This window comes from Eptesicus fuscus, chromosome 4 (assembly GCF_027574615.1).
Source record: "Eptesicus fuscus isolate TK198812 chromosome 4, DD_ASM_mEF_20220401, whole genome shotgun sequence".
NCBI lineage: Eukaryota > Metazoa > Chordata > Mammalia > Chiroptera > Vespertilionidae > Eptesicus > Eptesicus fuscus.
The window spans coordinates 65774117-65798580 of NC_072476.1; the positions used below are offsets into that span (position 1 = coordinate 65774117).

Here is a 24464-nt window from a genome sequence, read left to right on the forward strand (position 1 = left end):
AGATATCGCTCAGTAATGTGCAACTGATTGTATTATCCTTGCCTCAGACTATTTCCCTCATCCAGGTCTGGAGAGCTAGAGGCTCTTTGGATGTGATGTTTGGATAGCCTAGCCGGCTGTTTGGCTGGTCAGACCCAGTATTGTGGTGATCCAGAAACTCTCAGAATGTGGTCTCGGTATTTGGACCTGAGGCTGAGGGAACTTATGAGGGAGCCAAGGTAACTGTTTACATAAGGGGAAAGAAGGCTGGTGAAGGAAGGTTGGTAGTTCTAAAGAGTGACATCACAATTAAATGAGAGGTTGGCTAGAGTAGATTGTTACAGGAGTCCAGAAACGGTAGGCATGCACATGGGTCACTGCATCTACATTTTCCAGCTCCCAGCAACTTCTGCAAATAATATTCCGGTAACTGCAGCCAGGTCATGTCCAGAACCATTATTTTTACTATCAAAATGTTCCTCTAAAATAAATTAGGTTTAGATTTCAAATTAGCGATAGAAATGGTCATAATATTTCAAGGACAACTAAAAAGTGCTACCTACTTGGTTCTTTGAAGGAAAGTGTTCATACTGAAATACTTTCATGTCTAGGTATACTATGAAAATGACCAGGATTGATGATACAGTGAAACTCATCCACACTTAAGTATATTTAATAAATTGGAAGACATAAGTGGACTCAAGCCATTTCTTACTTTCACTGGAGGTAAAGGATTAGATAGGAGGCAAAGCAGGCCTTTAGATGTCCTGACTTGGGTGTGGGGAGAGGGTGATAGTATCAGAGAGAGAGAAGTAGGTGCAAAAACAGAATACATGCACTCTGAAAATGGCCTTTGAAGGTGTTCACATTTCCCCCAATTTGTGCTTCTTATCTCAAAGGCAAACAAAATGAAGAGTTATGTTTTGCTGTCCATGATGTAGGTTAGGAAAATATTGTCCATAATTATGCTGCAGTGGAGAAATAATATATGGAGTTGGAGGTGATAATGATAGTGATAATATTTACCTAGATTTTATAATGCTCTAGGTACAGGGAAACTGACTCATGATTAGCAGAAATAAATAAGAAGACAATGCAAGAAACTTTTATAACTTTACTTGTTTTCCCACATGTCAGTAAGAAACAATAAACCAAAAGTACATTTTAATTATCAAGGCATGATAGACTGTAACTAACTTCTTTATTAAAAAGTCACTGACAATAAATCAATATAATTGAACCATACGTGTGCTAATTCCTTATTTATGACCGAATGAATTTGGTGTCAGAGTAGCACAAGCAGAATAATTATATGCCGTCATGTTAGCTCTTAGGAAATTGAGAATTGAGAGCCCATGTCAAGAAAGACAGCTCTAATTCAGGGACTATAAGTTCTAGGATCAGATTTCTAAGAGTACAACTGGGAACATATTCTAGATGTATTTGGATTTTCTTATTTGTTCTCACTGGAAAGTAACAACCTGTATTTAATCAACTGGAGTCAGATCAGTTCATTGAAAATATAGAGCCTTCATTCTGATAGTAAACTGTTCTGGCTTGGATGATCTTTATACATTAGATATATTTTATTTGATAGGATAATATTTATTAAATATAATCAAGTTATTTAGGAATGATAGGCTTCAAATGTGTTTACTTAACAAATTTAGAATAGAAAGATATGGCATCTACTTTCAGTGTACTAAATGCAATTTATGATAACATCCTTCAGCTATATCCTTTTGTCTTGAAGAAAGTGTTTTCTTAGAAAAACAATGAACCAAGAAACTTGTTATTAAAATTATTACTAAAATCACGAATAGTTCTACAACCCATAATTCACTGCTTTTTTTTTTTTTTTTAAAGCAATTACTGACTGAATTCCAGGCTTATTTTAGGTAGCAGTGATACAAAGTTACATAAAATGTGGACTCTATAAGGAGCTCATAGTCTAGGAGGGTGAAATATAGTAATATATCAAATAATATGAAATATGATAAATGCATCATTCTACATATGTGTAAGTTACAAAAAACAGAGAAGAAGAGTTAGCAATTATAGTTAGCAATAATTCCCTTCAGAAGGGAATTTAGGCAGGTAAGGGAAGGTTCAGCAGGCAGAGTTTCAGGAACATTTCAGGCATAAAAAACACCTAATGGAAAACACAACGCATACGCATTTAGTGCATCCTCATAAAATACAACAGCAACACCAAGTAATAACAACAGTATGAGAGGGCAGAGTGAAAGGGGAAATGCTGAGGGAGATGCATCTAGAAAAGTGAGCAGTGTATATACCAGAATATGCCAGAAAATGCAAGCTAATGTATTTAAATGTGGGAAGCCTCTGAAATAATTTAAGCAGGCAAGTAACATAATTATATTTAAGAAATTATTTTAATTTCAAAATTATTTTAAAAGAAGACTATGAAAGTAGATGTTGACATTCTCCTTTCCTCAGGGATTGCACAGATTGGCAATGACTGCTTCCTGGTCAGGAGCTAGGAGTTGGATTCCTAATGGCCTGTAGCTGATGTTATCCAAGGTGACACAGAAGAGCTAAAGCTGGTGAGCTTTTGATAATTCATGTTTCACAAAGAAAGTAATTAAGGAAGCACCATTTTGTTATTAAATTTACAAATGTACTAATCCTTTCAGAATAACCTCTCAAAAGAACTCCCTGTTTTTAGTCTACCTACCACCTAACTGCCATTATCTTAAAGCACGATTATTATCATTGCAAGTCCATTACCTAAAACCTTTTACTGACTTCCTAATGCCTTGTAAATGAATGACAATTTAGAGGTATAAAGTGTCCATCATAATATGCACCAAAACTATGTTTCTAGTATCACCTTTTGCCATATTCTCTGGTTAAATGTATAGGCACCAGCCAAATTGATCCTACGATTTTCCTGATATTTTTCTGCCTACATACCCTTGTAAATACTTTTATTTCTATCTGGAGGCTCTTTCCCATGACTAAATTCTACTCATGTTTCCAGGACTTTTCAAGAGCAACCTTTTCCATGAAGCATTTTGTGACTTTCTGCAGAACTATAGCTGTGCCAATTATTGACACTATTCAACTAAGTATAAAAGTTATAAATTATATTAATTTTTAAAATTTATGGCCTCTGCTGCCACTTTAAATCTCTTGAGAATAAGTAGTGTGTTTTATTAATATTTGTATTCTTCACTGAACCTTGCATATAGTTGGTTATGAATAAATATTTGTTAAGTAGTTACTTAAAAGCTGTCACTCTTTAGATGCCTGAACTCTTACTTAATAAGCTTTTCCCTCCCAGCCCAATAGATAATGAGAAATTAATACTGTTGATTGGGTGGTTTTATTACCAAGAATTATGATTAAAGTAAATTAAGAGTACTACTTCCAGTTAATCACTTTCTTCATTATCTAATTTATTCCTCTGACCCTGCTTGAAAATAATGTCTTTATCCTGGGAGTCTTAATGAAGTTATTCACACTGCATACTCAATTAGATTGCGCTTTATGTAATAAGTTTTCTGTTCTCTGTTCAGCTTAAAGAAGCAGATTCCTGAGATGCTAAAATAATTAAACTTTTACCTGAGAATGTTCTTTACTGCTGGATATAGCTTCATATATCTATATTTTTATTGTGTTAATATCAAAACTCTATATTACTGTAACTTCTTATATATGTAGATAAATCTTAGGAAGAGCAACACATTAAAGTCAGTAACTTTAAAAGACTGTAAAAAAAATAATGCTGATTTAAAAATTCAATTGTTTTCCATGCTAATGGAAAGTACTTTAGAATATATAAATAATGTTAACAGATAATCTGAAATATAATTTGGCTTCAGTTTCAATTGCTTATAGAGTTATAATCCCTTTTTATTAATAATGTTTTCCATATTGGAAAAAGTATTACTATTTAGGATAACAAATACGGTTATAAAATGAAAAAGAAAAAATATAGCTATTATAGAATTCTGAAATTCAACAATAAACTATGAAATATGAAAGATTTGATTCCATGGCTTATGATAGATAGGATTTAAAAAGAATTTTTAATTAGAATGGATATCAGAAATCAGAATATATAAAATGCTGACATTAAATTCTGGTTCATATACATGGCAGATCAATCATACTATTTTTTCACTCTAAGTGGGACTTAGGTTCAGCTTCATCCTTAAAACAGCATTACTATTACTTAGCAATGTAAATTGTAACAAGAGATGCAGCTTGGTTAGTCTGTGTAAATAGAGCTATCTTTTCAAATAGTAGACGCAAACCTTAAAAATCAAGAAGGCTCTCAAAATTCTCTCACTATCAAAGAATCTAGGCATAACTCAATCTCAATAAAATTTTTCATACTCATATCATGTTTCATCTTGCTTTTCCTTTTGCTTGACTAATTCTATGCTGTGCACCTTTGCCAGGTGTGGTGATATGAGCTGAGCTGGTAAACATAGTTCATAAAAAGAATCGATGGTGTTCAGTGTACCCGCATAAATCCTGCTGTCCTGTACCACTAAGATGGATTTGAATCCTGGCGCCAGTGCTTATCATCTGTGTGAATTTGTACCTAGAGGCAGTCTCTCTGCTGTGAATTGGGACTGACAGCATTTCTCTTGCCTTTGTTTTTAGAATTAAATGAGGTTGATGTCAAATATCTACCACAGTGTTGACCAGAGGAAGCTGTATAAATGGTATCTGTCAATTCTCCCCTGTTTACCTTATTACTCAGTTGAATTACTGCTGTGTGTATATCTTATTTTTCTAACTGACTTACTATGTTGAGGATAAGGATCCTATCTTTTGTGTCTCTGCTCAATGATTTTTTTAATCCTCACCTGAGGACATTAATGTGAGAGAAAAACATCCATCGGTTGCCTCCCTTATATGCCCTGATTGGATTGAACCTAGCTATGTACCCTGACCGGGAATCAAATTGGCAACTTTTCCATGTACAGGGTGACACTCCAACCAACTAAACCACCCAGCTGGGGCAGGTCTATTAATTTTTTCTTATAGTGGAAACAATATTAAAATTGTTATCAGATAGTCTAGTATTATCCTTTATGGACCAGTGTAAGCAGCTTATCTTTTCAGCCTATTTCTTTATCTGTAAAATAAAATGTTTAACATCTCCTGGGCTATTCAAAAAACTAAGATATATAATATTGACAAATAAACTCAAAAATTATATAAGTAATAATAATTTTTATATAATTATTATTATATATATTAATAATAATTATATAAAATTATTATTATTGTATAAAAATTAAAAGGTTTGGTGTAGTTAATAATTAATATTTTAATTGGTAATAATAGAAAATACATACTTAAAAATATTAAATACAGGAAGTAACCCAATGTTCAAGATCATATTGCTACTTTAGTAGTCAAAGAAATAATTCACAAGGAAAATACCAGTACCGTATTTTTAGCCTGGTGAGACTCACATAACATGGTAGCTACATACAAGGAATTCATAACTGTGGTAATGCCAAAGAAAGCTAGCAATGAATTTGAAGTCACAAGAAAGTGTGTACAGATATCAAGTCTTTATATAGAGTGGAGCTATTCTGTACAGAACTTCTTCCTTTAACTCTAGTGTAATGGTAGGTACGTCCTCTTAGGATGATTCTCTACTGCTGTAAGTCCATGTTATGAGATTTTTCAGAATTAATAACTGCATTTCATATTGAGCTTTTCTGGTTCATCATGACCCAGTGGTGGCTATTATACTAGCATGTATAGAACAACCCTGAAGGATATAAAATATGGCCAGGGTCAATGGTCTGATTTACACTGTGATGCTGAAAGTGGAGCAAGCCAACATTTTAGTGCTTTTGAATAGAACAATGCCCCTTAAGACAACCAAAGAGGAGTTGGGATGAAAATTTTGTCTTTTCACAAATATTTTCGAGCTCCTACTGATGTCTCTAGCTGCTAGAAATTCAGTGCTGAGCAGCACAGTGTTCTGAGCCTCATGGCACCATATTTTCTAGTTAGGGAAATACGAAAGATACAATTGAATAGATAAATATATAATACAATTTCAAATGTTCTGAAAAAATGATGCAAGGAGAGGAATCCAAAAATGGTGAGAGCAAGAGTTTGCTCTTTAGCTTGGGCTCTCAAGTCTCAAGAAAGGCCTCTCAGAGGTGACATTTGAAAACTTTTTACATTGAAGTGAGGGATCCGGCCATGCAAGACCCAGGAAAAGAGCATTGAAAGCAAAGGGTTAGAAATTTCAAAATTCAATTACTTAATGAACTTACTTACTACTCATTAAAATCTTTCTCCTCAAAAAGCATAGTGAATCTATTTCTTACGCTGAACCTGACTGCTTCACTGAGAGTGTGGTGATAAAAATATCTTATTCTGGTCAAATTTTGAGTTTCAGGCCAAAAAAGTCAGATGAGTTGTATCTGGGGTGTGAGGAAAAGAGAGGAGCTAAGGATTGCTCGTGGGTTTTCAGTCCTAGCAGCAGGGTGAATTGTCATTTACTAGATGTTGAAACTAAGTAAGGAGGTTCCTAGAAAGTTTAATATGCTTCTTGAATCCAGATGATAATGTGAAGTATGCAGCGAAGCATGAGTCTGGGGCTCACGGCTGATTTTGGAGCCTCTAAAATCTCTAATCTAAGGATAAATAAACTTAATAGAGAAAGTTTCATTGTAGCAATCTGATTTTCAATAGGATTTTCTGGACGATGCCTCTGCCAATTTAGCAACAAGACAAAAAAGGTCAGAGAAATGAATTATTGAAGACAATAGCTTTAAAGAATTGTGCCAAAAGAAGCATGGCTGGAAACATATTCAAAGCTCCTAGCAAACTTTTAAAAAATAATTTACTCTACTGATATGGATCCCATCCTCCATTCATGCTGAACTTGCCTTTATAAGTAAATGGCTGAATGTTCCTTTACCTTTTACACTGCCTCACATTCTCTAATTTCTTGAATTGTTGTCATTCAGTAACTAGTTTTCTAGAGGAAAAGAATGGCCCATGTATCAGGCAAGGTTCAACTAAAGATAACACAAATTACTTTATTTAGTTTAAACAAAAATAAGTTTTAAGCTTGGGACTTGGATACTTACACAATTTGTGAAAGGGCTGAAGAGAGAGACTCTGGGCTGAGCTTACAGGAATTCCCAGAAGAGCATTGCAATAAAATATAGATGTAAAGTAAGTATTATGGCATAGGGATCATTCTACATGTTTTGCATACATGAATACTCCAATCCCCATGAGGAATTTTTATCTAGTGACTTACTCAACATCACATCACTAGTAAATCACAGATCTGGCATTTGAATCCAGGCAATGTAGCTAAGTCTGTGCTCCTAACCCTTATGCTCTCTTGCCTCTCTAGGTACTGACCTAGCATAGAAAGGGATTATCTCTGCTAACATCAAGAACATAAAAAATTAGGTACTAGCTATGCAAATTGCTGGGTCTAGGAACACACTGTTTCAACCCAATCCATCTCAGCAAAACAAATGCCCCATGACTCATAAAACCAGAGTTCAGACATCAGTACTTCTGATACTGCAGCCAATAGAAATACAGACAGCAGAGCTGGTACCTGACTGCGCCTCGTTTCAATTATTGTAGGAGGGAGTCTGCTTGGTGAAATGTTGAGGACTTGTAGAACCCAAACTACAGTGTGATATAGCCTTCAGTTTTCAGCCTCTTGAACTCCATAATGCTAAATGAGACATGAGTGAACTTATCTTCAGTGCATGCCACAGCCAGGCATAATATTGTGTGAATATGGTGACTCTAAAGCTGAGGCCAATGGATAGCAGTGATCAGAATCAAATAGTAAGCTTTGTGTTTACAAATGTGCTATAATTACAAATGGTTCTACATTGTTGTTGATGCTTAATCATTATGCTACTTGGGCATATAATATCTTAAAATTATTGGGGCACAATATGCACAAACTTGTCAGCCCCTGAATATTTCAATAACCAGTGCTCTATGACCCTCCTTCTACTCTTTGACTCCTTCCTCCATCATCAGGGCAAAGAGAATTTGCAGTGTTATATAATAGAAGCCCCTGATTAAAGGATAGAACAGTAGTAACATATATAGGTTTTCTATTCTCCTTTGCCTGGTTGTCTTATATATAAAAAAAAACCACTACCCTTATGAGTTAACCTTTCCTTCTCCTGTAATAATTCTGGCCTCTGGTTTACAACACACTTACAGGAACACAGGTATCCTACCTAATAATAGAGTAATATGCAAACTGACCGTACCTTTGCTATGCCCATGATTGGCCAGGAGGCGCGGGGGGGCGGGACTCAGGGTGGCCGGGGTGGCCAATTGGGCCAGCAGACACTGAGCTCGCGTCGCCAATGGCGGCGCGAGCTCAGCGTCTGCGCCATGGCTGTGCTGCGGCACAGAAGGAGCCTCTGGGGCAGCGAGCCCACGTCCCGCCACCGACCATCAAAAGTGGAGAGCTGGGTGTCCACTCCGGCACCAGCGGACAGACACCCAGCTCCCCCGCAATCGAAAGCGAAAGCGGGGGAGCTGGGTGTCTGTCCGCTCCGGCACCAGTGGACCCCCTGCCATCAAAAGTGGGGAGCAGGCTGCCAGCAGTGTCCGTGGAGTGTGCTAGGCTTTGTGGGGCAGTGGATATGGCCTGGATGGCAGGTTAGACCTAGGGGACCCTACATGTGCATGATTTAATCATGCACTGGGCCTCTAGTGTATATAGAAGAGTCCCTGAAAGTCAGGATGTACTGTAACTTCTATATTAGAAATTGCACAAAAATAAAAATTAAAAAAATCAAGAAACTACATTTAAGGGAGATTCAGTAAAGTTGATACAAATGTTTAAAGGTTGTGGTTATAGTCCTGATAATTTAATTTTAGAGGACACAAACTCTGGGCTTGAAAGTGCAGGTCTGGCTCTTGCACTTGACTGCTGTGCAATTTTAAACATTTCTTCTTCTTTTCTTAGACTTTGTTTCCTCAATTATGGGAGGATATTAATACCAGTCACTTCAAAAGATAACAGGAAATAATAATAGGTGCTGAATAACTTTTTAAAAAGTTTAAATAGGGAGGAGTGAGTCAGAATGGGACAGTTTGGATTCAATGCTTGCTCCAATACCTATGACCTTGAACAAGCTATTAAAATTCTCTAAACCTATGTTTTCTCATTTGACAAAAGGGGACGTTAAAGTAGAAATTTCTCTGGGTTCTTGTTAGTTTAAATGAAACAACGCAAGAGATGTGCTGGATCTTGAGACCTCTGTTCATAAAGTACTCAATAAATGTTAATTATGAATAGACTCCAGCAAAGATACACAGAGTTTTGTCACTTCACTGGAGTTCCAAGTTTATAATCCTGCATGAATTTGAATAAGATACTTGGAATCCTCATGACCCACCACCTTAGTGAACACTGAGCTCCTGACCCACAGCTCTATGTAATTTATTTATTTTTCCTGGTGGGCTTACATTGGACCTGATTCCGATGTACTTGTTTGCCTCTATTAAGGTACATTTGATGGTAACCTTTAAGGGAAACGAAATTGAGATATTAGCATATGTAGAATCATTTATACTGAAGAGGCTTAACTGTGAAGACAGTGTGAAAATGCAATTCTTTAGGCAGGAGGGAAAGAAGAAATATAAGCGCGAAGAACTGTCGCCTTACAGAAAACTTTCCCTTGATTTCTAACAGCAGAAGCTGTAGCAGGAGATAATTTTTGAAACTGCATTGCTAATTAGGCCAGGAGAGTCTCCGAAGCTTGACGGTAGCCTGGCTGATACAGTATTTGGAACGCTGAACAGAGTTGTCCTGGTTTATCCATCTCATTAGAAAACATGTACCATCAAGAGCATTCACTTATCCTCCAGTCTTTTTTCTTTCTTTTTTTTTTTTAATATATTTTATTGATTTTTACAGGGAGGAAGGGAGAGGGATAGAGAGCTAGAAACGTCAATGAGAGAGAAACATCGACCAGCTGCCTCCTGCACACCCCCTACTGGGGATGTGTCCGCAACCAAGGTATATGCCCTTGACCGGAATAGAACCTGGGACCTTCCAGTCCGCAGGCCGATGCTCTATCCACTGAGCCAAACCGGTTTCGGCAATCCTCCAGTCTTAATAATCCCTAATTCAAAACTAGGGCTAAATAATTTTTCTATTTTTACTGCTGAGAAGAATGTAAATCAGTACAAGTATTGGTTTGGTAGGTTTCACATATCCCTTAAATTTTTAGCATTACTCAGACTCGGGAACTGTTAACCTAACCTTCCCTTCCCCCGACACACACATTTGGTAAGTGAACTTATATTCATAGAGCCACATTTGAATTCATTGCTGCAGAAAAGGTATCACATGCATGTTGGCCTTCTGTTATTTATATTCATTTAAAAAGAAAAATAAATAAAGCATAGCAGATGCGTTAGAGATTGAAGTAGATAATGGTGTGCATCCACCTAAAGGGAATATTATCAATATAGTATTAAGCTCATTTAGCAATTTGAACCAACAGATTCTGTCATCAGTTGGACGGTTCTTAACCAGTCTATTAATATTGCCTTCATGATTTTGTTTTTATATAGGTGTTTGGAATCGGAAAGCCTGGACTAAGAAATCCAAATAATTTCGAAGTACTAGGGCAGCTAATTCATCTTCAGAAACACTTGTTCTTTAATGCTGTAGCCAGTAACTACAATGTTTGTGTCACTTTGTATGGAAAACAAATTTCTCCCTCTGTGGAACTGTAGCATGGATAATACTGCTACAATGTATTCAAGGACATAAAAGAGATTCTAGATAAGTTAAGGTGAACAAAATTCTCTCTGTGTTTCTGTCTCTATCTTTCTCTGTCTTTATTTTAGGGAAAATGGATGAAGATAGGCTCAAAATGAATGGATTGACATATTCCACTTCCTGGAAAAAAAGTCAGTACTTTTACTTCCATTCCCTTATTCTAGATCAGAAATAAACGTGCCATTTATCCTGGGAAATGGATGATGACGGACTTCTTGGTTGGAAAATCTTAGTTATTTATGGGATTTCTGAATATTTTTCTGGTTAAGGCCTGAGAGGAATTTATAGTGCATGTTAAGGCAAACGTCCGACTGCACAGGGACAATAAAGGAACTGTTTACCATTTATGGATGCTTCAATGTCAGGTTAGATATGTGGAGTGAAGCTTATTAGCACTAGCTGGGCCTTTCCCTTTTAAAGGAGATAATAAATCATTGTGAACTCTTGTTTGAAATGTAACCTGCGACGTTATGACCTTAATTCCATTTTTAAGTCTACAACTAGTCACATAAACTATCTTCTTTTGCTGAGAACAATGGCAATGCCCGGATAGGTGTTTATTAATTTAAGGTTATGAATTGATTTACTATAAATAAATATACCCTCTACCTTCCCTAAAACTCCTTCAACCCCATAACACAAAGAATTAAACTAGAATGAGATTTTTAAATTGTACACAAGTTATCTGAAAACGGTTTGGACCTCTGCTTTCTTCTCTTGTCCCTCTGGAGATTTTTTGCCATAGATCAGCACAAATGATCTTGTAAAAAGATAGCCACTATCAAAATATTTTTTACTTAAAACCCTTCAAAAGTGTCTCATTGCATTTTGAATAAAATTCAATTTCCTTACCAGTTATTAGAGGTGGGACCTTTATGATCTATCTCAGCTGATCTTTTCAGTTTTTCAGCACTGTCCATTTGTTCAATATCCTTTAGTAACACTGTCTTCCTTCTGACCTTTGAACATGGGACCCTCTTTCTCTGCCCCAGGACATTAGTACATGCAATCCCATCTACTTTTCCCACTCCTCCCATACTGAGTTCCTTCTTACCCTTTAGGTCTCAAATGAAATATTATGTCATTTGTTGAGATCCACCATTCTTTGGCTCTTTTGATTGTTTGTTTACCTTATGGCATTATCACAATTTATAAGTATTTTATTTAGTAGTTTGATGATTTCCTTATTGTTTGCATCTATTCTTCCATAAAGTAGAACATCAAGAATTCAGGAAGGCAGTCATCAACCTTGTTCATTGAGAAAAGTACCCACTACACAATAGTCACTAATTAAAACCGGGTTTGTCCTTTTCAGTCCTGTATCTCTTACAATCTTTTCATAATTATAAATAATCCTTTCTGTACAGATGTAGTTTGGAGACTTCAGTAGTGTTATTCTTGGTTAACTATACTAAATTAAATGACAAAATATCTTAATGGTTTCAAGCATGGGTTTATAGTAAGTTTCACAGGATCAGTTAATAGAACTGCAGAGGGCAGTGCTGTCTAATGGGCTGCACAGCAATACCCTGACTCACAACTGACTGTTTATTCCATGTCCTTTGAGGATGCTCTAAAATTCTTCCATTACTGTTTTAGCAATGTGTTAAGCAATTACACTTTAGAAATGACACTTCTTATAAGAAATATTAGAGTTTTAGCCAGGGATGCATCAGAGTGTTTCTTAAATTAACTGAACGGCTCTTTGGAAATGATTTTTTGAAAAACTGTAGTTACTTTCATTTGGTCCTAAATTCCAACTTCACTTCCTTTAATCCTTTAAAAAAATGCTTCTGGGATTTAATCAGTTTTATCAGTAACTAATGCAACTGCCAAGCAGCCTCACTAATTTTTAGAAGGCTAAAATACATTTTGAAAATCTAAAAGTGCCTTCTCTCACGCACCAGCCTGCAAATTTTCTGGCCTCTTGTCTTCCGCATCCCTCCACATCATACACTTTGCCAGATTAATCTCCAAAACGTATCTCTGATCCTGAACAAGCTTGAAACATGGGTGATTGCTTAGACAGCATTGCTTAGTCTTCAAGATCCTCTCAATGTTACCTGATTGATCTTATTCCAAATGCTTCTTAGCTATTTGAAAAGGCTCCTGACCTACTCAGCATTGTCCTTTCCCATGTCTGTTTATCAGCAGTCAAACCTGAATGAGAGTGGGATCCTCTAAAAATCTGGCAGAGAACCAAAAGGCCTGGATTTTGCCATTTCTATGGCCTCATCTGATTTTCTATGTAAGTAGGTGTAATTTATATGATAACTATACCATAAGAAGGTGATATTTAACATGTTAATGTATATGTATGAAACAGAATATATATATGGCATACAGAGTGATAACATTTATATATTGTACTTGAAGTACTAAAATACAGATTCTGAGTAGACTGTGAGATAAAGGAGTCAGAAAAGGGGGGATAAGTTTCATAAAACAGTGGGAGCAATATAAAACTATATATAATAAACCTGAATGTAAAACTATCAGCAATTACATTAAAATGGAACCAATTAAAATACAGAGATAATTTAAAAAATGATCCAACTATATGGTGCTTACAAGAAACTAACTTCAAATATAATGATGTAGATAGGTTAAAAGTAAAAGAATAGAAAAAGTCACACTATGTAAATATTAACCAAAAGAAAATTGGTGTGGCCATATTAATATTAGTAAAGTAAACTACAGAGCAAAGAAAATTAAGAGATAATAAAGTATATTATATAATGTAAAGATTATTCAATAAGGAAACACCCCCACACTGTAACGAACAACAGATATTCAAAATACATAAAGTAAAACTGCCATAACTGAAAGGAGAAATAGACAAATGTACAATTATTGTTGGAGACTTCAATAGTACTCTGTAAGAAATATATGGGACTAGTATTCAGACTATTAGAAAGGATATAGTAGAATGAATAACACCATCAATCACCAGACCTATTTAACATTACAGAACACTCCACCCCCAAACAGCAGCATACTCTTTTCAAGTGTACCTAGGACATTCATCAAGATAGACCAATCTACTCTAATAAAAGAGAAAGATTCAAATTGACCATACCTCCGTGATGCCCACCAGCCAATCACGAGTGAGTATGCAAATTAACCCAACAAAGATGGTGGGTTAATTTGCATACACAGGTGTCAAGTGGCGGGGCGGGATGCTTACATCGTCACCATGGCGATGACACAGGCATTCAGTACTGCTGCTCTGGGCCTCTGGGCAGCATGGGAAGGCGGAAAGGCGGCTCTGGGCAGAGCAAAGGCAGTGCCAGCAGCCAGAGCAAGGAAGGCCCATTCTTGCATGAATCTTCATGCATTGGGCCTCTAGTGCATAAATAAAAAGGGAGACATATTGTCTGCATGTATGCATAGACCAATATGGTAAATAGGTCAATTCTTCCCACATTGATAAACAAAATGACAAAGGGACAGAGGCAATCTTAGATCATGTTAGATATGTTTATTCCCTTGATTATGGTGATGGTATCACATGTATTTGCATGTGTCCAAACTCATCAAATTGTTCATGTTAAATACATCTAGTTATTTTTATATCAATTAGATCTCAATGTAGCTGACTTTTTTTTTTAAGTACACCTCAGTAAGCTAACATTTTAAACAGGAAAAAAAAGACAAAACTATAGTGATAGAGAATAGATCAGTGGCTTCCAGGGGTAAAGATGGAGGGAGGGAGTGACAACAGAGAGACAGCATGAGAGACTTGAAGGTTGGATCTTGATTGTGGATACAATCTTGTTGGATACACAAATCAATGCATGTAAAACTTCATAGAACTGTATATAAAAAAAGTACATTTTACTGTATGTTAAATTAAAGACTGAATTTAATTTTAGGATAATAATATACTTTGTTTTTTCCTTAGAGAAAATTTCAGGATCATGAATAATCCCAGAAGTAACTTTAAAATTAAAGGTATTAAAATTAAAAGCTGATACATTTTCAGAAAGTAGAGTGTGAAATTTTCCCTTGGTTTGCATAAACCTGCCCAAGTAAGCATAATTGCATCTTACAGAATCACATATTCCTGAAATTAGATTTGATTAGACTCTTTGAAGTGTACATTTTTATATGATTTCTTAGTTTGTGAGGTAGCAGAGGAAGGATGGAAGCTACTTATAAAAGTGAACTGTGAAGTTAATGTGTATATAGAATAATACATATAAAAGAACTTCATGGCTCTCATAAGACTTCTAAATTTACAAAGTGAATGCTGTATTAATTCTCAAGGGTTCCTCAAAGGGGACCCCAAATGTAAGAGATAAGCATCTGTACCATTGAGATAAATGTCTCTCTTTGGATTATGAGTTTTAGGAAAATATTTATCTTCAGCCTTGGTATGACAAGGGAGTGAATAGAAACATTTTTTTTCTTTTCATTCACACAATCTCTTTATGTTATATATTTTGCTTTTTTAATACTTAGGCATTGCCTCTCCAGGGATGACTATAAAATTTTGCTCTGCTGCCATCTCTTTTCTGAGACACCTGCTTAGAAGTAAGTACATCCTATTCCCTCAAGGTTATATATGCAGACTCACTGTAAAGGCTGAAATGAAAATTTTTATATAGTTGTGATTTGTACAAACATCGTTTGACCTCCTTTAGGGTTTTTGTCTGTTGCTGTGTTTAGGTGGAAACAAACATTTTTTAAAGCACTAATTATTTTTCAAGGGTGAGGCATTTCAAACAGACAATTGTTCACTTGAGGTTCATTCAAACCAGTTCTGCAGACAGATTTTTCTTGATGATCCCAGAATGCACATTTCAGACACAGGACAGACTTTAATAGTTTTCCAGATCTTACCTGGAGGGGTATTATATGACTTGTGGATAATTATGCAGTATCAGATTAATTTTGACTGCCTTTTCATATAATGAACTAGAGGCCCGGTGCACAAAATTTGTGCATGGGAGGGGGTCCCTCAGCCCAGCCTGCACCCTCTCCAATCCAGGACCCCTCGGGGGATGTCCAACTCCCAACCCCTGTGGGATCGGGCCTACACCAGCAGTTGGACATCCTTCTCACAATCCGGGACTGCTGGCTCCTAACTGCTCAACTGCCTGCCTGCCTGATCACCCCTAACCTCCTCTCCCTGTGGGCCTGATGCCCTTAACTGCTCCCCTGCTCGCCTGATCATCCCTAACCACCTCTGTCTGCCAGCCTGGTTGCCCCCTAACTGCCCTCCTCTGCGGGCCTGATCACCCCCTAACCACCCTCCGCTGCCAGCCTGATTGCCCCTAACCGCCTCTGCCTCGGCCCCTGCCACCATGGCTTTTTCTGGAAGGATGTTCAGAAGATGTCTGGTCTAATTAGCGTATTACCCTTTTATTAGTATAGATTGTAACTATAGGGTATCCCCCCCAAAATGTGTATAGACACTTTGAATAGTTATAAAGGCAGTGTTTATTAAAATACATTTCATTTTCAAAATTGAGCTATCAGCTGTTAAAGTATGTATACATTTTTTTTTGGGGGGGGCGGTGCGGGGGGGGGGACATCTGTATTTTTCTCTTTCATTGATTTCCCCCTTCCCTTCACGGTCCTTTTTAGGCAATCATTTTTCCCTATGTTTTTCTTCTCAGAAGATATAATAAGCAATATTACACTTTAGTTGCTGGATTCTAAAAACCCATTCCCACTACTACTTAAAAATTAAGAAAGTTTTTTATATAGTAGCTAAATTTACAATAATGTATTTCTTTTGAAAATGGAGGTTATATTGAATATGAACACTTTTTAAAAATTGTTGACACTATTACACATGTCTCCCATTTTCCACCCTTTTGTTCCCCTCCAACCAGCCCCCACCCTCCCCTCCCTCTGACATTCACTACACTGTTATCCCTGTCTCTGGAATCTGCATATATGTTCTTTGGCTAATCACTTCATTTCTTTCATCCATTCCCCCAGACCCTCCTCCCTTCTGACATGTGTCAGTCTGTTTCATGTATCCATATCTCTGGTTTTATTTGTTCATCAGTTTATTTTTTTCATTAGATTCCATATATAAGTGAGATCATATGGCATTTGTCTTTATCTGACTGGCTTATTTTGTTTAGCATAATAATCTCCATGTCCATCCACACTGTGGCAAAGGGTAAGAGGTGTTTTTTTTCTGTTGGTTTTTTTTTTATCAGCTGTGTAGTATTCTATAGTGTAAATGTACCACAGCTTTTTTATCCACTCATCTACTGATGGGCACTTGGGCTTTTTCCAGATCTTGGCTAACCTATCTAATAAAAGAGTAATATGCAAATTGACCATCACTCCAACACAATATGGCCGCCCCCATGTGGTCAAAGATGGCCACCCCCATGTGGACACAAGATGGCTGCCACAAGATGGCCAGCAGGGGAGGGCAGTTGTGGGCAATCAGGCCAGCAGGGGAGGGCAGTTAGGGGCAACTAGGCCTGCAGGGGAGGGCAGTTGGGGGTGACCAGGCCTGCAAGGGAGGGCAGTTAGGGGTGACCGGGCTAGCAGGGGAAACAGTTAGAGGCAATCAGGCCGGTAGGGGAGGGCAGTTTGGGGCGACCAGGCTGGCAAGGGAAGGAAGTTAGGGGTGACCAGGCCAGCAGGGGAGGGTAGTTGGGGGGGACCAGGCCTTCAGGGGAGGGCAGTTAGGAGCAACCAGGCCTGCAGGGGAGGGCAGTTGGGGGGTGACCAGGCCTGCAGGGGAGGGAAGTTGGGGGTGATCAGGCCGGCAGGGGAGGGCAGTTAGGGGCAATTTGGCTGACAGGGGAGCAGTTAGGCATTGATCAGGCTGGCAGAGGAGTGGTTAGGGGTAATCAGGCAGGCAGGCAGGCGAGCGGTTGGGAGCCAGCCGTCCTGGATTGTGAGAGGCATGTCCGACTGCCCATTTAGGCCCAATCCCTTGAGGGGTCCCATATTGAAGAGGGTGCAGGCTGGGCTGAAGGACACTTCTCCCCCATGCACGAATTTTGTGCACTGGGCCTCTAGTTGTAAATAATGCTGCTATGAACACAGGGGTTCATATATTCTTTCTGATTTGTGTTTTAGGATTCTTATAAAAACTTTTTCTTGAGAAAAGTTTGGCCTTTAAACCCTTAAGCAAGAGTGAAATCTTTATTTGAAACTTTAGTAAAGATTTGACAGGCCTGCCCTCCTCTAACAAGGATAGAACTAAACTCTTCAGCCGGCATTTCTAAAAGACTATAAACTTGTGGAAATTTATCAGACCCCGTAGAGCGTACTGTATTTGAGGAAAAGGTCTTTGTTATTTAAATGTTCTTGGTGAATCCAGTCTCAATTCCATTGCTTCAGAGGCTTTTCAGATGGAGGCTCTGAATAAGGTTGTTAAGAATTTAGTTTTGATTTTTTTCTCTCTAAAGTTAAATATTTGCTATCCATTGATCTACGGATTACTGCAATATCTTGGTATTACTCTGACAAATCTTAAGGCAGACTGTAATTTTCTATGAAATATAGTTGTCTTGAGGTGAATTACATGTAATAAGCTCATCATGAAAACAAGAATATAGGAGTTGCTACAGGGCATTTTTTCCTTATATTTTCTCCTTCTCCATGCTCCTCTCATTCTTAACAAGAATAATTTCTTGCTGGAGGCAAAGACCAACAAGTAGTTAACATATAAATGGGAGAAGTCCTTCAGAAGGCTGATGGACTTTGATATTTAGCAAGGGCTGAGAATTAGCATTGTATTACCCTGCTGCTGGCTGAATGGCTGAAGGCAATCCCCTAACCTGATAATCCTTTATTGTTTACCAAGCCTTACCATTGATGTCTGTTTGCTTTGCTAAAGGGCAAATGTATATTCTAGTAAATAAAAAGCTATGGGTCCAGAGATTCATGGAGCCACTCCACTAGAGAGTAGGTCTCCACCTGGTTCCCCATACCTTCTAAATTTGTTTTTCTTGTCTAGTATATCCATTTGTGTGTGGCCCTTTCTCCAGATCCTGAATCCTTGCTGCAAAAGGTTTTAGCAACTTCTCTGCCTTTTAAGGGCCTTTTCCAGTTCCTGTTTTACATTATTTTAATTTTATGGGTATTGATCAAAATTGTGCTGTCAGTAACAGAGAGCAGCAGTGCATTTGTGCTTGAACCATTTAAAATGTTACTGCCAACATACTGGAGGGGTAAAGAAAATGAAGAAACATGAACCCATTGAATAAACAGGAGTCTAGAACTTTACATAGAAAGAAGAGTGGTATCTGTGATTAAAAAACAGGCAAGAGTGAGAGGAGGAAAATATTTTATTAAACAAAAATCTCAGGTATTTGGCAATTAACATCAATAAACACACAAAGAAAAAAAGATTAGGCAATGTATGCCTAAGATGCTGCCTAATATAAGAACTTAATCACCACATCCTCCCCTGAAGATCAAGGCCTGGGCAACATTTACTTACATTTAGAATGGGAAACACACTCGATAACAGTTTATCCATTTACCTACTAAAATCAATTTACCACCATCTATCAATCCAATAGCAAAATTCTTCTAATAACAGAAACAAATACTAGAGTAGTCCTTCATGAAGCCCTATTGTTATTTAAATATTCTAGAATGAACTGCAGCAATAAATATATAAAGATACTTTATTTATAAAAACATATAGATTGTTGCAATTATTGTGAGTCAAGTTTATTAACAGGTTAGAAAGATCCTTTGAATGGCTAAAATGACCAGCTATTTAATTAATTTGCTCTTCTCTTGACTGATTAAACTTAAATGAAAAGAGACTGCTGGCAAGTAAAAAAAATTGAAATGGTCATGCTTTTTTCTTTTACTTTTTTCCCCTGATGCTGTTATATTTTTCCATTAGGAAGTCAAAACATGAGCCAAGATGCTGTTTTCCATCACAAAGAGGAAAGAATACTGGTTAGGGATGGCATATTTCCACATAGGAAGAGTATGTGGATTTGATATGTAATGAATTAATTATGTGGGGCCTTTTTATTTGTAATGAGTAAAAAGACACTTGTATCTATTGTTATTTCTTTCATAACTGTGCCCTTCCAATAAGTAACATCAATGTTATAAGTTTCTAGAAATATAAGTTAAACATTTTGTCCTTATCTTTGGGGATATTTTGGGTTTCTAATTCAAGGACTTCTTAGTATTTATGATAGAAAACAAACCTTTCCTATATTTTGATATTGAGAAGTACCTGAAGAATAACTTATCTAAGATGATTGGTAAAACTTAAAGAGAATAGAATTCTAGCTTGAAGTCTAATTTTTTAATTGAAAAATTCCTGTTTTTGATATGTAAAAATGATTTATCTTTATCATTTTCTTAAAGAAAATCAATCCTTTAATTAATTCACAAAAATGCATTTACCTTCAAAATACTACTTTGACGATGATTCCATATTACAAAATCCCTCGGATTCAGGTTTAGAAAGAGCCAGCCTAAGTTAGGTGAAGGTGTTTCTCTTTCAGTGTTTTCACTTTCTCATGCAGCATTCCCATCGACAGTTGGGTGAGGAAAGATGCATTATAGCAACATTAATATGCCAAGTTTCCTCATAGGCTGTGCCTGCCAAGTAGATAAATGTGTAGTGTGAATTAACAAGCTTGCTGCACTTGGGTTTCCTTGGTGGTATTAAAATAATCTTGCCCTTAGTACTGATGCTTTAAGGCCCAATATTAATAAAATTTGTATACTCTTAAACTAAATAAGGACTATTCAGACACCTGGGAGTTTAATGCTATTCATCCTAACTTCTTAATTATCATGTGAGACTTTGCCTTCGATTTTAAGATAAATTATGGGAAGAAAAAGATAAAAAAGCAGTACTATACAGTCAACAAATCCATTATGTAAAATCTAGATAATATAAAAATTAATTTAAAAAACTTTTGTTGAGAGCTTACTATATGTCAGGAAAGTCAAGTGTTGAGAGATCTTTATTTAATTGACTTCCCTAATTAGTTTTAAACCTGCTTCTTCTTTATTTCTTTTCTCCCTTATTTCTGATTCTCCCTACTCCTTACTTACACTTAAAAAAAAATTCCATAGAGCTATTACCTTCTGTCACACTGGGTGCTTTACTTATTTATTATGTTTTATTATCCTACTAGAGGCCAGGTGCACGAAATTCGTGCATGGGGGAGGGAGGTCCCTCAGCCCAGCCTGCATCCTCTCACCATCTGGGACCTCTTGGGGGATGTTGGGCCTAAGCTGTCAGTTGTCATCCCTCTCGCAGTACAGGATGCTGCATGCACCAGTGACCATACTTTTCATACAGGTGAAAGGTATCTTGCTGTTGTATGGGTAGCTACATTTTTTCTTTTTTGCCCTGATTATAAAAAGTAGTACATAACATGATCCTTCTGAGGCAGTAGTACCATTTTCCCCATCTTATGGGTGGAAAAACTAAAGCAGAGAGAAGTTAAGTAATTGGCTTTGTCACATAGTTATAAGTGTCAGAATCAGGGCTGACCACAAAATGTGCAAGCCAGAGTCCATGCATGTCATTGCTGCATCATCCTGTGTTTTTCAGTGTTAGAGTAGCCTTGCCAGGTTTTAATTTTTAAATCTAAGAGACTGCTTCCAATATATAGGGTAGGGCCCCTAGGCCTGGCCGGCGATCAGGGCCATCTGTGGGGTGACCAGCGGGCGGGGTGATTGTGGGGGGGGGGGCTGCTGGCACCACCTTGGCTGGTGGCCTGGCGCTGCCCGCTGGCCAGCCCCACCCCCCATCGCCACCAGTTGCCTCTCTCTGTGACCAGTCGTTCCGCCTTTCGGTTGATTTGCATATTAGGGTTTTATTATATAGGATTGTCTCTTTTCCACTAAAATGAGTGCTCCTCAATGACAGATCTTTGTTTTAACAGTCAGGATAGGATAAATTAAGCTGCAGTAGCAAAACACTCCAAATTTCACAACCTGAAACAATAAAGTTTTGTGGTTTTTTTACTCATGTAATATGTACATCATTAATCTATAGGAAGTTCTATGCAATGTAGTCACTCAGGAATCCAGGAATCAAGGGAATTATCTCCAAACATGCTTCCATGATTACTAAGGTTGAGAAAAGTAAGTATGATAAAGTGCTCACTGGAGCTTAAAGTTTCTAAAGTGACACATGCCACTTCCAGTTACATCTTATGAGGACAAAAATGTCAGATGGCCATACTGAGTTTAACAGTGATGAGAAGAAGACTACATTTTAGTTAACAGTATACAATTTACTGCATCTTTTTCACTGATTGCTGCATTGCTTTGAGAATACTTACTGATGCATAAAAGATCCCAAATAAATATAGCTACTAACTGTTATCATTATTATTTCCCAGATAAGGAAACCGCGGCACATGGAAGTAACGCGACTTGCCAAATTCTAGGAAGAGCAGAATGTGAGCCAGACAGCATGATTTTAGAAAATAGATTCTTAGTTACTATGTTGATGAGTTGATAAAAGAGGAGTTGCTGTCAATACTGAACTTATATGTCTCTCTCGGTAATGTTAAGTATGCTGTAAATTTCCAAGGAAAAATAGTAGCATAAACCCAGACAGAAGTTAGACTTCATCTGGCAATCCAGTTTCACCCCAAATAAGGCTTTTGAAGTTTGACGATTTGCAGAAGATTTGGCGGGTGCTTTGTCTAAGGTGCTAAGGTAGAGGTACAGGTTGTTTTGTTGTTAAAGGTACTGGGTATTTATGCTTTCTAAATTAAATATTTACAAGGTAGGTGTTTTTCATCAATATTTTCCAAAATATGGGCTTGTATTGCAGAATTTTCAGAATGTAAGACAATATGCTTTTAATAATTTAGAAACTAACAAAATATAAGGCTTTTCTATATACCTTACATCTGAAAACAGACATAAGTAAACATGTTAATGGTTTACATTTTGTTGGGAAAATTCTTGAAAGATCTGAATTAACAAATCAAAAAGCCTGGCAACTAGAATGAAAAACTCCCATATACTTAAAGACCAAAATATAAATGGGTTTTCGTGTTGAATAAGAAATTCGTTTGAGGGCAAAAATGTTATTTTCACAGTAGAAACTGTTAGTGCACACAGGAAAAACTAAAGTTTAATTTCATGTGTCTTTTACCCAGAGGAAAGCAAATTATATCAAAATATTGTAGATAGCATTGCTTTCCAATTTTATTTAAAAAAAAAAAAGTTTCCATCCCTACCTCTTTTGCCCTTCTCCACCCAGTCCCCACCCTTTCTTCCCTCTGGCCATCACCTCCCTGTAGGCTTTGTGTATGTGTCATGCAAATAAATTCTTTGGCTAATCCCTTCATCTTCTTTCATCCAGAACCCCGGTTTCCAATTTTAGAAGTCAAATATGGTACCTAATATGAAACACATTTGCTAAAGTCATTCATTGATCCAGCAAATATCGATTAGGCACATGCCATAGCAGAGGGGATAAATGAAGGTATCATAGAAAGCTATAATATTATGTAAATATGCTTTAAGCTTATCTTATACTTTCTGGTGTTTCTTAAAAAATGATTTGGGCCCTAACTGGTTTGGCTCAGTGGATAGAGCATCAGCCAGTGGACTGAAGGGTCCCAGGTTTGATTCCGGTCAAGGGCATGTACCTTGGTTGCGGGCACATCCCCAGTAGAGGGTGTGCGAGAGGCAGCTGATCAATATTTCTCTCTCATTGATGTTTCTAACTCTCTATCCCTCTCTCTTCCACTCTGTAAAAAACGCAATAAAATTAAAAAAAAATGATTTGGGTTTTTCTAATAAATTAAATTTTGATATGTGTATTTTGGTGACTTTCGTTGGGCAGTATGTACATTTAAAGTGATACCTAAAGTAAGACATTATTATGAATATTTTGTAAATTTAAAAATTATATCTTACAGCCGAGGCTGGTTTGGCTCAGTGGATACAGCATCAGCCTGCGGACTGAGGGGTCCCGGGTTCGATTCCGGTCAAGGGCACGTACGTTGGTTGCGGGCACATCCCCGGTGGGGGGCGTGCAGGAGGCAGCTGATCGATGGCTCTCTCTCGTCGATGTTTCTAACTCTCTATCTCTTTCCCTTCCTCTCTGTAAAAAATCAATAAAATATATTTAAAAATTATATCTCACATATTATACATATGAAAATTTTATATCAATTACGCTTTCCAGGAATTGAACAACAACAAAAAGCCACCAATAATCCACCTTTTTATGTTTACTTGATGGGCATTCACTTTCATTATAATGAGACCAACATTTCAAGAGTATTTCAATTGTCTTTAACTACTATTACCTAAAGCAACAAAATACCTAGAAAACATTCAATAGCCCATAATATATATGATTATTTTTCACCTTCCTTTTTCTTAATGCATATATCTTTATAATATTTTCCTATTTTAACATTTAAAATTCATTTAATTTTACAAAGATATAAAATATAAATAAAATAAATCTACTATCACAAGTTAAGAATTTGATGATTTCATAGAATTAATGTCTCCAAATTTTTTCTTGGTTTAGATTGTGAACGCATAAATCACAGCAGTTTGCTCGTTTCCCACCTTTAAACCGTGAGAAGGAGAGGGAATAATAGCAACAGCTAACATTTACCGAACGCTTCTTGCGTGCCAGGAATTTTGCTGAGTGTTATTAAAAGATAAACTAAGCCATATTAATATTTTTAAGAGTTTATTTGAACAAACATCCATTCTAACC

General features: G+C 37.0%; 1 long non-coding RNA gene across 3 annotated transcripts; it reads left to right on the forward strand.

Annotated features, from left to right (window-relative positions):
* The first annotated feature begins 352 nt into the window (after positions 1–352).
* On the forward strand, positions 353–23816 carry LOC114230104 (uncharacterized). 3 transcript variants are annotated; one of them, XR_008555680.1, is made up of 7 exons: positions 353–419; positions 2440–2546; positions 10573–10796; positions 12935–13031; positions 15248–15319; positions 22108–22167; positions 23647–23816. It is a non-coding gene; the product is annotated as an uncharacterized LOC114230104 (long non-coding RNA). The 3 variants fall into 3 exon arrangements; XR_008555681.1 differs by lacking the exon at positions 10573–10796 and adding an exon at positions 10852–10914; XR_003615949.2 differs by lacking the exon at positions 10573–10796.
* Positions 23817–24464: the final 648 nt, after the last annotated feature.